The sequence below is a fragment of the Stegostoma tigrinum genome, chromosome 15, assembly GCF_030684315.1.
Source record: "Stegostoma tigrinum isolate sSteTig4 chromosome 15, sSteTig4.hap1, whole genome shotgun sequence".
NCBI classification, from domain to species: domain Eukaryota; kingdom Metazoa; phylum Chordata; class Chondrichthyes; order Orectolobiformes; family Stegostomatidae; genus Stegostoma; species Stegostoma tigrinum.
In genome coordinates this window covers 50,226,126-50,238,995 of record NC_081368.1, presented here as the reverse complement: position 1 = coordinate 50,238,995, position 12,870 = coordinate 50,226,126, and the positions used below count along the sequence as shown (strand labels likewise).

At 48.6% G+C, this 12,870-nt stretch overlaps 1 protein-coding gene across 3 annotated transcripts in view; it reads left to right on the top strand.

Moving 5' to 3' along the window:
• Positions 1 to 9,499: 9,499 nt before the first annotated feature.
• The window catches only part of LOC125458608 (transmembrane gamma-carboxyglutamic acid protein 3), a 63,713-nt gene continuing 60,342 nt past the window's right edge, over positions 9,500 to 12,870 (top strand). For all 3 annotated transcript variants that reach the window (XM_048544019.2, XM_048544018.2, XM_048544017.2), the window contains exon 1: positions 9,500 to 9,576. The gene's annotated coding sequence lies outside the window, so the exon portion shown is untranslated. The remainder of the gene's footprint in view (positions 9,577 to 12,870) is intronic.

Genomic DNA, 12,870 nt, shown 5'->3' with positions numbered 1-12,870 from the left:
CGGAAACAGTCTGTAGAGCACGGAGTCCCGCGTCACGGAGCTGCTCGGGACGAACCTCGGCAAATACCACTGCATCCCCCTACAGACCTCCTGCGCATAGGCACACTCCAGAAGGAGGTGTTGGACAGTCTCGTCCCCCCAGGCAGCCGCCTTGAGGGCAGCATGCGGTGGCGCAGAGATTCCGGGCATGCAAAAAGGATCTCACTGGCAGAGCCCCTCTCACCGCCAGCCAAGCAATGTCCTTGTGCTTGTTTGAAAGTTCTGGCGATGAGGCATTCTGCCAAACAACTTTGGCAGTCTGCGTGGGGAACCACACGACGGGATCCACCCTCTCCTTTTCCCGAAGGGTCCCGAGGATACTCCGTGCTGACCACTGCCTGATGGCCTTGTGGTCAAAGGTGTTGCCTTTCAAAAATTTCTCCACGAAGGACAGGTGGTACGGAACGGTCCAACTACTCGGAGCGTTCCGCGGCAACGAGGCCAGGCCCATCCTTCGCAACACCGGGGACAGGTAGAACCTCAGTAAGTAGAGACACTTGGTGTTTGCGTACTGAGGATCTACACACAGCTTGATGCAACCGCACACAAAGGTAGCCATCAGGGCGAGGGTGGCGTTCGGTACGCCCTTTCCCCCATTTTCCAGGTCTTTGTACATGGTGTGCCTGCGGACCCGGTCCATCCTCGACCCCCAAGTGAAGTGGAAGATGGCCCGGGTGACCGCAGCGGCGCAGGTCCAGGGAATAGGCCAGGCCTGCGCCACATACAACAGTACCGAAAGCCCCTCGCACCTGACAACCAGGTTCTTGCCCACGATGGAGAGGGACCGGAGCGTGCACCTGCCCAGCTTCTGCTTCAGTTTGGTGATACGCTCCTCCCAAGTCTTAGTGCACGCCCCAGCTCCACCAAACCAAACACCCAGCACCTTCAGGTAGTCTGTCCTGTCGGTGAAGGGGATGAAGGAGCGGTCTTCCCAGTTCCCGAAGAACATGACCTCGCTCTTACTTTGGCACCCAAGGCCAGTTCAAACTGGCCGCAGATGTCCAACAGCCTACTAACCGACCGACGATCGGTGCAGAAGACGGCGACGTCGTCCGTGTTCAGGGAGGTCTTGACCTACAGGCCTCCGCTGCCTGGGATAGTCACGCCCTTCAGGCTCACGTCCTTCCTGATGGATGCAGCGAAGGGCTCCACACAGTACACGAACAAGGCAGGAGAGAGCGGTCAGCCCTGCCTGACTCCAGATCTGATGGGAAAACTGTCCGATTCCCACCCGTTGATCGAGACTGCGCTAACAATGTGGTGTAGAGCAGCCGGATCCAATTGCGGATGCCCTCCCCGAACCCCAATTTGGAGAGGACGTCCCTCATGTAAGCATGCGAGACCCTGTCGAAGCCTTCTCCTGGTCCAGACTGACGAGGCAGGTGTCCACCCGCCTGTCCTGCACGTAGGCGATCGTATCCCTGATGAGCGCGAGGCTCTCAGCGATCTTCCTGCCCAGCACAGCACAGGTTTGGTCAGGGTGAATCACCGACTCCAGGACAGACCTGACCCGGTTGGCTATGACCTTGGCCAGGATTTTGTAGTCCACATTCAATAGTGAAATTGGACGCCAATTCTTAATTTCTTCCCTCTCCCCCTTCCTCTTGTAAATGAGGGTGATGATGCCCTTCCTCATGGACTTGCACATTTCCCCTGCCTGAAGTGCACTATCGTACACCTCCAGCAGGTCCTGGCCGACACACAGCGGAATACAGCTCGACCGGGAAGCCATCGTTCCCGGGAGTCTTATTCCTCTCCAAGGACTTGAGGGCTCTGGTCAGCTGGTCCAGAGATATCGGCCGGTCCAAATACTCCCTTGTGCCGTCGTCTAAGACCTTCGTGATAGACGACAGGAACGACTCGGAAGCCGTGCTGTCCGTGGGCTTCGTGTCATACAGTCCGGCATAGAAGGATCTGCTGATCCTCAAAATGTCAGGTAGAGACGACGTCACCGAGCCGTCGTCCTCCTTCAGCCGGCGAAGCACAGAGCTCTCTTCGTGCACCTTCTGAAAGAAGAAACGCGAGCACATCTCGTCCTGCTCCACGGAGTGGACCCTGGACCGGAAGATTATCCTGGAGGCCTCTGTGGCGAAGAGCGAGGCTTGCTGGCCCCTCACCTCACGGAGGTCCTCCGTGATATTGACCCCCATCAACTGCAGAAGGAACAGGTTCTGCACCCTTTTCTGGAGTCGTGACAGCTTTCCCTGCCTCTCTCTCGCCTTCCGAACACCCTCGAGGACAAAAAACCTCTTGATGTTCTACTTCACCGTCTCCCACCAGTTGCCCGGAGACTCAGAGGGGTTTCACGGTTCTCAAACCGGCATATTCCCTCTTAAGCTCCTCAACGTTCCCTGGGGTCAACAGAGTCATGTTGAGCTTCCACGTCCCCTTGCCGGCCAGCTGGTCGTCCTGTAAGTGACAGACGGCCAGCAGGAGGCAGTGGTCAGAGAAGAACACCGGCTCGACGCCGGTGGACCTGACCGAGAACGCCCGTGACACAAACAGGAAGTCTATCCTTGAGTGAATAGACCCGTCTGGCCGACTCCCCCCACCCGCTGTCCCCGCGCCGGATCTTCCATCTGCATCGATGATGCAGTTGAAGTCTCTGCCTAGGATGACCGGCCTGGATGTAGCCAGCAGGGGTGGAAGCTGCTGCAGGACGGCCAACCGCTGTACGCTGGGGCGTACACGTTGATCAGCCTCAGGGGAGCGTTGCTGTAGGTGACGTCAGCTACTAGGAGGTGCCCCCCCCACCACCTCCTGAACTTGAGAGATGGTGAAGTTGCGCCCCCACAGCAGAATAGCCAGGCCCAAGGAGCGACAGTCGTTACCCCCCGACCAGAATGAAGGCCCACAGGTCCAGGCGCCGGACCATTTCCCGTACCTGCTGAGGTGTGGTATCCCGCACTCCTGCAGAAACAGGAGGTCCGCCTTGACGGTGGTCAGGTAGGCCAACGTAGACACACATCTTGCGGGGGACTTGATGCTGCGCACATTAATGCTCGCAACTCGTACCCCCATTGTGGGCAGTGACTGCAGTAGCCTCCCCAAGTCCCTCTATCTGTCCCTTCATGCCCATTGCTCGGGCGAACTGCTGGACGCTGTCCGGGCTCAGGAAACTGTCCGTGCTGCCTTCCGGGTGGCATCCGCCCGTCAGGGGTACAGAGGCAGGAGAGCCCAGCTCTGGGTCAGGCTGGGGATGCGCCGTTTCCTCCTTGCCGCCTGGAAGTTCCGGGGGGCCCTCCAGTGCCCCAGCGGCACGTGACTGGGTGTCGGAGGGAGCCTCAGGACGCCTGTCACCTGGGAGCGTGGTGCTGCTTTCCTTCTTCCTTGAGATCTTTAACTTCTGCTTCGGGTGGGCCCTCTCCGAATCCCCCTCGTCAGAGGAGCTCTTATAGCCCCCCTGTAGCTGCCTCTTCCGGCCTGATGGTTGCGGTTCCTGGGCCCGCTGATGCACCTTCCTCCTCGCTTTGCGGACTGTCGTCCACTCCCCTGTGTCGCCTGTCGCCGCCTCCATCGACTCCGGGTTGTCGGGGTGCGGGGGGGAGGGGGAGGGTAGCGGAGCCTGCAGGGGTGCTTTGCTGGCCTCGGGCCCATCCTGCAGGGCTGGACCCTCCAGCATGACCTGGCCCTCCTGCACATTAGTGGGGTCCTTGCAGGGTCCTGGTGCCTTCTTCTCCTCCGGGGGGGCTGGCCCCGCATTGCCCCTGCCGGCGGCCTGGGCGTAGGTGGTCCCCCGCTGTGGGCATGCCCTATAGAGGTGGCCCGCTTCCCCGCAAAAGTTGCAGCTTTTTTCTTGTGGGCAATACTTTTGCAAGGTGTCCCTCCTCCCTGCAGATGGTGGCTTTGCAGTTGGCCACAACGTGACCTGACCTACCACAGGCATGGCAGACTTTAGGTTGCCCTGCATAGGTCAGGTAGCCCTTGCTCCCACCGATCGCGGAGCTGGACGGTGGGTGTACGAAATCCCCATCCGCGCCCATCCTCAGCGTCACCTTGACCTGCCTCTTACTGGTCCAGATGCCAAAGGGGTCCATGATGTCAGTTAGGTCCCCTTCCACCTTCACGTACCTTCCAAGGAAGGTCAGGACATGCGGGTTGTACATATGTACAGTCACCATACGGCTCCTCTGTGCTAGCATCACAAACAGCGGGACAGCGGTCAATACAGAGAGGGGGGCCTCACCTCCTTTCTCCTTGAAAACCTCCAGGAAGCGCTCGCAAAGCTTGGCACTCCTGAAGGTCACATCGTAAAAACCTCCTCCTGGGAAATCCTGCAGGTAGTAAATGTCCGCAGCAGCGAACCCACAACAGTCCAACAGGACCCTCTTCACAAAGAAGGTGCGGTCCACAGGTGCACCTTCATCCACCTTCTTTACAGAAACACGGATGGCGTTCCGGACCCCCTGACCTGGGGCACGAGCACTTGCCACAGCCATCGTTGCACGTTGACTGCTCCCCTGAACCAGCGTTAGGCCGAAGCCAGCGTTAAGATCCACCGGTTGCAAGGGTGCACAGCCAACCTGACGTCTTCCTTCCACCTCCAACACAGCGCTCTCCTCCTCTCGGTCCACAAAAGAGTGGGTCTTTATTTTGTTCCGGATGTAAGCTGGTTCACTGAGCTGGAAGGTTTGTTCCCGGATAATCAGTCACCATTCTAGGTAACATCAACAGCGAGCCTCCGATGAAACACAGGTGTTATGTCCCGCATTCTATTTAGCTGGTTAGGTTTCCTTGGGTTGGTGATGTCATTTCCTGCATTGGTGATGTCATTTCCTGTTCTTTTTCTCAGGGGATGGTCGATTGGCTCCAAATCAATGTGTTTGTTGATGGAGTTCCGGTTGGAATGCCATGCTTCTAGGAATTCTCGTGCGTGTCTCTGTTTGGCTTGTCCTAGGATGGATGTGTTGTCCCAATCAAAGTGGTGTCCTTCCTTATCTGTATGTAAGGATACTAGTGATAGTGGGTCATGTTGTTTTGTGGCTAGTTGATGTTCATGTATCCTGGTGGCTAGCTTTCTGCCAGCTTGTCCAATGTAGTGTTTGTCACAGTTCTTGCAAGGTACTTTGTAGATGACGTTTGTTTTGTTTGTTGTCTGTATAGGGCCTTTTAAGTTCATTAGCTGCTGTTTTAGTGTGTTGGTGGGTTTGTGGGCTACCCTGATGCCAAGAGGTCCGAGTAGTCTGGCAGTCATTTCGGAAATGTCTTTGATGTAGGGGAGAGTGGTTATGGTTTCTGAGCCCGTTTTGTCTGTTTGTTTGGGTTTATTGCTGAGAAATTGGCGGACCGTGTTCATAGGGTACCCATTCTTTTTGAATACGCTGTATAGGTGACTTTCCTCTGCTCTGAATAGTTCCTTTGTGCTGCAGTGTGTGGTGGCTCGTTGGAATATAATGTTCTAATGCAGCTTCGTTTGTGAGTGTTGGGCTGGTTGCTCCTGTAGTTCAGTATTTGGTCCGTATGTGTTGTTTTCCTGTAGACGCTGGTTTGAAGTTCCCCATTGACTGTTCGCTCTACTGTGACATCTAGGAATGGCAGTTTGTTGTTGTTTTCCTCCTCTTTTGTGAATGTTATGCCAGTAAGAGTATTATTGATGGTCTTGAATGTTTCCTCTAATTTGTTTTGTTTAGTGATGACAACGATGTCATCCACATAGCGGACCCAAAGTTTGGGTTGGATAATTGGCAGAGCTGTTTCTTCGAGTCTCTGCATTACTGCCTCTGCTAAGAACCCTGATATCGGAGATCCCATGGGCGTAACGTTGGTTTGTGTGTAGGTTTTGTTATTGAAAGTGAAGTGGGTGGTGAGGCATAGGTCAACTGGCTTGATGATGTTGTCCTTGCTGATGAGGTTGGTGGTGTCTGGTGTATGTGTCTTCAGTTCTTCTAATAGTGTCATCAGTGTTTCCTGTGTTACCTAGAATGGTGACGAAACGTCTGAAAACTAACCTTCCGGCTCAGCGAGCAAACTCACATCCAGAACCTCAACCTGAGCTACAAATCTTCTCAAAACCTGCTAGATAATTGAAGTCCTAACTGATTCTTGTGGCATTCTGCTAATTACATCTTTCCAACCTGAAAGGGTCTCAATAATCTCAACACACTGTATCTTGTTTCTTAATGAATCCCCAATTCATTGCTGATACATTACTGTGAACTCCTATCTTGAGCAATAACCTTTTACATAGCACCTTACTGAAAACCTTCTAGAAGTTCAAACACACATCTATGGTTCTCCTTTACAAGCTGCTTGTTATATACTCAAACAACTCTAGCAAATTTGTCATAAATGTGAGAAAAAGAAATCACGTATGTTGACTCTGGCTGCATTAAGCTTTTCTAAATGTCCTGCTACTACTTTTTTAAGAATGGATTATAGCATTTTCCCCATGACAGATATGGTATCTTCAACATGAAAACACTGTTGTGTGAGTCTTATTGTCTTGCAGATTAAAATGAAATTTGTAATGTAATCTCAGACAATATGGTTTGATTTTAAGATTTTGCCATGTTAAGAACAGCACATATTGTTTTGGACAAAATTACACACTGTCTTGTATGAAATATCTTAAAGAATAATTAACTCAACTTACATCATGACATTAACAGGCTTCAGTTTATATAGTATGAAGGTCCACTTGTGAAAATTGCAATTTTCCTTTGCCTGCTGACTGGGAACATATATTTTTGTTGCAAAAATATACTTTACTCATAAAAAGTCTTTATGCACATACATAATTGCTGAAGCAGTTCTGTACAGTCTTTGCACATGGAGAACAAACAGACATTGGAGTTCAGCATTACCTGCAGTCACAAAAATGCATTTTGTATTCAGGACATTATTTACACAAATTTGAAGCACTGAGATGATCTGATAACTGAATGGCCCCCATTGTACTTTGTCAGAAAGACGGTAAATGGGGAACACTCTTACAGCACTGTGTGTTTTTTTAACTTCAAAAATATACTTTATTCACAAAAAAACTTATACACATATTATATAGTCACAACCGCAATTCGGTTCTATACAGTAGCATATCAAGGAAACAAACAAACTTTGGAGTTTGATTCTATCCAAACAGATCAAAGGTAACTCTTACTTGAGCAAGACTATGTTTACATGCATTTGAAGCATCAAGAGAATCTGATAACTGAATGGACTCCTTTTTACTTCAGCAGGAAGACCTCAGTCAGCGGTCTTCGCCAACTGCTCCAAGTTTTAGTGCATCCCTTAGCACACAGTCTGCTACACTCGGTCAAGGTCATTTCCTTGTTTGTGAAGACCAACAAGTTTCTGGCAGACCAAACAGCGTATTTCACCAAATTGGTAGTGCTCCAGCTGCATTTGATGTTTGGCTCTGTGTGTGTCCCAGGGAACAGATCGTAGAGCACAGAGTCCTGCATCACAGAGCTGATCGGGACAAACTTTGACAAAAACCATTGCATCTTTCTCGAGACTTGCTTTGCAAAGGCACACTCCAGAAGGATCTGTGTGACAGTCTCAACATCCCCCTCCTCCACCGCAGCTACTTTTCAGGGCAGCAGGCAGTGGCACGACTGGGTGTACATGAACAATCTCACAGATAATATCCTTCTCACCACTAGCCAAGCAATGTCTTGATGCCTGTTGGTGACTATCAACTCGGTGATGAGGCTTTCTGCCAGATGGCTTTGACAGTCTGTAAGGTTTTAGATTATATTTGAAGCTCGGGTTGTGGATGTTGTGGTTGGTTGGCTCACCAAGCTGGTTCGTTGTTTTTCTGCAGACGTTTCATTACACTGATGGGTAATGAAGCACCATTGTGTTTTCCCACCTATTATTTGAATTCTGTTGTGCTGGATTACCTCACTTTCTTCACAGCAGACTGTATATGGCGTCGAGTTGTATGTGTTTGTTGATGGCTTTCTTCATGGAGTACCAGGCTTCGAGGAATTCCTGTGCTTGTCACTGGAATTCCTAGAAGCCTGGTACTCCACAAAGAAAGCTACCATCAATCACATAGAGCTCGACACCATATACAGTCTGCTGTGAAGAAAGTGAGGTAATCCAGCACAACAGGCCCCAGAATTCAAATAATAGGTGGGAAAACACAACGGTGCTTCTTCGGAGGCTGCACTGATGATATTACCCAGCCGGGTAATGAAACGTCAGCAGAAAAACAACGAATCAGCTTGGCAAGCCAATCAACCACGACTTTGGCAGTCTGCTCAGGGACCTATGCAACAGAATTCAACCTGTCCTTTTTCACAAGTTCTTGAGGATGCTTTGTGCTGACCACTTACTGATGGGTTTTGTGGTCAAAGCTGCTTTTCTTTACAATTTTTTCCATGATACGGAATGATCCAACTACTTGGAGCATTCCACAGCAAGGCCAGTCCCATCTTTCACAACATAACACCAGGGTTAGGTAGAACCTCACTTTGTAGTGACACTTGATATTTGTGTACCGAGGGTCTATGCATGGCTTGACGCAGCCCCACACAAAGGTGGCAATCAGGATGAGAGTAACGTTCAGTATGTTGATTTGCTCTCCCCTTTCAGATTTTTGTACGTGGAGTACCTGCAGACATGGTGTGCATTCATGGCTTCTGGAAAATGCAAGGTTCCTTTTTCTTCTGCCGTTATTCCAATGCAGGGGCTTGCCTCCTTAACACTTAAAATGCTATTTTCTAATTCCTTTTTGTCTCACCAGTCTCTGCATTCAGCAGATTTGTACATTTCTACACCTGCCATTTCAACTGGCAAATAGGTTGAGCTTGACAAGAGTTATCTATGCCTTGAATGTTTTCTTGACTCGAAGGCGAATTTGACCTCACAGCACATTCCGGGCTCTCCTGTAATACTTCATTGCTTTGAGAAGCTCTTTTCCTTTCAAACGAACATGAAACTAACATACGCCATTTCACTAAGCTATTGTATACCACGTACACATATTTTTGTTTTAAGAAATCATTGTGCCAGAAACCATAACATGCATCCAAGTTTTGCAAAGTCGTGATGCATGAGTGTGTCAGTGAGCAGCTGTTTCCTGGGATACTGAAGGTTGCGTGGGTGTTCCATTCCTATTTCGTGCAGCGCGCTGGTGTGATTCCAATGACAACATGGCCTGTGGAGGAGAGGAGGCCGAACGCCACGTCCCGGCATGCTGGAAGCTGTAGTCCCGTTTAAAGGCGTGGCCGGCATCCATGACCCGCGCAGCCCCGTGAAAAATTCTCACTCGCCGGCTCAGAGCTGAGTTTGGGGCCGCATCCCGGCTAAGGCAAAAAAAAATAGAGGAAGCATGAAGACAGTCCGTCAAATTATCGCCGCGGGAAAACTACAATTCCCAGAACTCACCACGGCGTAGGCGGGGTGCAAACCAAACTTGATCAAAGTTTGGCCCAGGCCTCTTTGCGATTGGCGCCTGTCCGTGGACCACAACGTGTGTATGGTTGATCCTGCTCTCAATCAGCCTGTGGGCGGGGTAAGTTGTCAGCAGGTTCGGTTGAGCGGCGCAGTGCCTGAGGTGTGGGGTTAGTTCGGAGCGTGACGTCTGAGGTACGTACTATCTATGTCTCCCTCTTTTGTCTTTATTAATGAAAGTCTAAAGACTATTTTGTTTACACGAAAGCTTTTTAATGTCGCAGCTGAGTGGGTTTCCAAGGTGTCTCTGTTCTTGCCCTGACGATTTTTTTTACTGCAGCATCAGTCACTTGGTACCTTTTCCTTCCCACCCTCACATTCTGGTTTCCATGGAAACCCCCTGGGATATTTAAGGGTGAAATGATCAGATGCCTTCAACAATCACATTTTACCTAGCTAGTATTATTTTAAAACATACGAAAAGACATCGTTGATCGGAAATCTCAAGTAAAACACCCTCCTCCTGGATTTTTACTTGATTCTCTTTCCATTTGTGAGATTGTCATTACATTTGTCGGCTAGACTCTCTTGCGATGGTACCTCGCAAGGTTTGTCAGTATCTTATAATTTAGCGGGTTTTATTTTATTCCAGTTATTTTGTTTTGCAGAGTAACTATTGTCGGAACTCTCATTCTTAGTTGCTAAAGCCATTGCTCCAATAAATTGTACTCTGAGGTTGTATGGAGAATTGCAGGGTTAAATATGCTTTTCTTTCAAATTGTGTAATAAAGGTCAGTGCACATAATTCTAGTTTTACAATTGAACATGGAAATACTTTGAGAGATTTTCTCACTTTTTAATAATGGGAGCTAACTTTGAATATAGTTTGCATTTAGGTGTAGCTACAGAGAAGAAGCTTGAATGTTTTCAGAGGAAAAAGGATGAAGGCTAGGTTGATAAAGTGGCACTGGGTAGGATAAAGTCAAATGGAGAGTTCTGAACACCAGAAGGCTGAGCAATTGCTTCATCAGAAATCGGGACCAACTTAAAGCTATTTTAAAATATAAATATATTTTATTTAAATAATGTAGAGTTATACAACACCTTCCAGATAGACACTTCACAGGTAGAGCTATGAAAATCGAATGGACAGTATGGGAGATAACCTTAGAGTGGACTAGAATTGGAGATGCAGAATATGAACATGGGGACTGTGCATGGAGAAGATTAGTGGAATGGAAGGATTTGAAGGTGAACACAATTTTGAAATTGAAACTTAATGGAATTGAAAGACAGCAGAAGCATTTGAGAATGGGTGTGTGAGAAGCTCTTCAAAGTTAATCAAGATTTTTGTAGGTTGGACTTGGGAGATGTGGGACAATATTATGGAAATTAAACATTGACATTTTGAGTCCCACACTTAGGCAAGAGGAAAGATTGAAAAGGAAAGTCCTTCATGGTCACCTCGGCTGGTGTGGAAATTGAATTTACACTGTTGGCATCATAAACTGTTGTCCAGCCAATTGAGTTACTGACACTTGTTTGTCATGTATACAAAAATTGAATACGCAGAATATCAAGGAAAGAACAAAGGAAAAGTATGCTGTCTCTACAAAGGATGTCATACGTTGATCTGTAAGGGTGGCCTCTGCCACAATACTTAATCATTGAGGGTTTGGAGAAGTAATTGTAAAATATAATGCTGGTACATTTGACAAGCTGATTTGTGATGAGGAAGGGAAAATGAAGCAATTTGACAAAGCTGGAATGAGGTATCATTTCTGATTAATTATAATGCTGCAAGTGTGGGTTGTAGGAGCGTTATTTAATTTTAAGGAATTGGGTTGGAAGAGGATTAATGCAGAATAAAAATTAGAACAGTCTCCCCATCCTGTGCTTTGAGTAGCGCAAACATGCTGCTGACCTTGGCTGTCCACAGATTGTGACAACTTGACATCTCTCGCCTGCTTAGTATTCCTGAATCCTGCTGGGAAGTGTACATTCATGGATTGTAGGTGAGAACGTGATTAGAAATGGCCATGATGCCACTCCCTTCCTCTGATGTCAAATTACCTGCTGTTGCACATTACATGTATGCCTTACATAAAGCACAGGAGGGCTGTGAGAACTGTGGAGGTTCAGTATGAATCACTGTCTTCAGCAAAGGAAAAAATTGAACAAAGAAAATTGAGTAAGATTTGTTAGGTCAGTCTTTATAGAATTGTTGAACAGTATAGCTCAGAAAAGGTTATTTTGGCCCATTAAATTTGTTCTGACTCTTTTGGAAGAACATTCCAGTTACTCCCACTTGCCTGCTCTTTTCTCATTCTGGCTCCTGTAAGAATTTATCCAGTTTCCTTTACATTATCAGGTGATGCATTCTAAAACTAATCATATGTTGCATAAAAATATTTTTGCAAGTTGCCTCTGGTTCTTTTGCTAATCAGCTTAAATCTTTGCCGATAGGCCACCCCACCAACCTCCAGATACAACGCACCATCCTCCGACACTTCCGCCATCTACAATCCGACCCCACCAGTAAAGACATTTTTCCATCCCCACCCTTGTCTGCCTTCCGGAGAGACCGCTCTGTCCGCGACACCCTTGACCACTCCACACTCCCCTCCAACCCCACCACACCTGGCGCTTTCCCCTGCAACCACTGGAAGTGCTACACTTGCCCGCACACCACCTCCTTCACCCCCATCCCAGGCCCCAAGAAGACTTTCCACATCAAGCAGATGTTCACCTGCACATCTGCCAATCTGGTATACTGCATCCGCTGTACCCATTATAGCTTCCTTTACATTGGGGAAACCAAGCGGACGCTTGGGGACTGCTTTGCTGAACACCTACACTCGGTTCGCAATAAACAACTGCACCTCCCAGTCGCGAACCATTTTAACTCCCCCTCCCATTTCTTAGACGACATGCCCATCCTGGGCCTCCTGCAGTGCCATAATGTTGCCATGCGTAGGTTGTAGGAACTGCAACTCATATTCCTCTTGGGAACCCTGCAGCCCAATTGTATCAATGTGGATTTCACCAGCTTCAAAATCCCTCCCACCCCTGCATCCCAAAACCAGCCTAACTCATCTCCGCCTCCCTAACTTGTTCTTTTTCTCACCTATCCCCTCCTCCCACCTCAAGCTGCACCTCCATTTCCGACCTATTAACCTCATCCCACCCCCTTGATCTGTCCGTCCTCCCCGGACTGACCTATCCTTCCCTACCTCCCCACCTATCTTCTCCTCTATCCATCTTTGGTCCGCCTCCCCCTATCTCCCTATTTATTTCAGAATCCTCTCCCCATTCCCCTTTTCTGATGAAGGGTCTAGGCCGAAAACATCCAATTTTGTGCTCCTAAGATGCTGCTTGGCCTACTGAGTTCATCCAGCTCCACACTTTGTTAAATCTTTGCCGTCTGATTATTGGCCCTGAAGACAATAAATAAAGAGAAATTGTTTCCAATCTAATTAAACTCTTTGT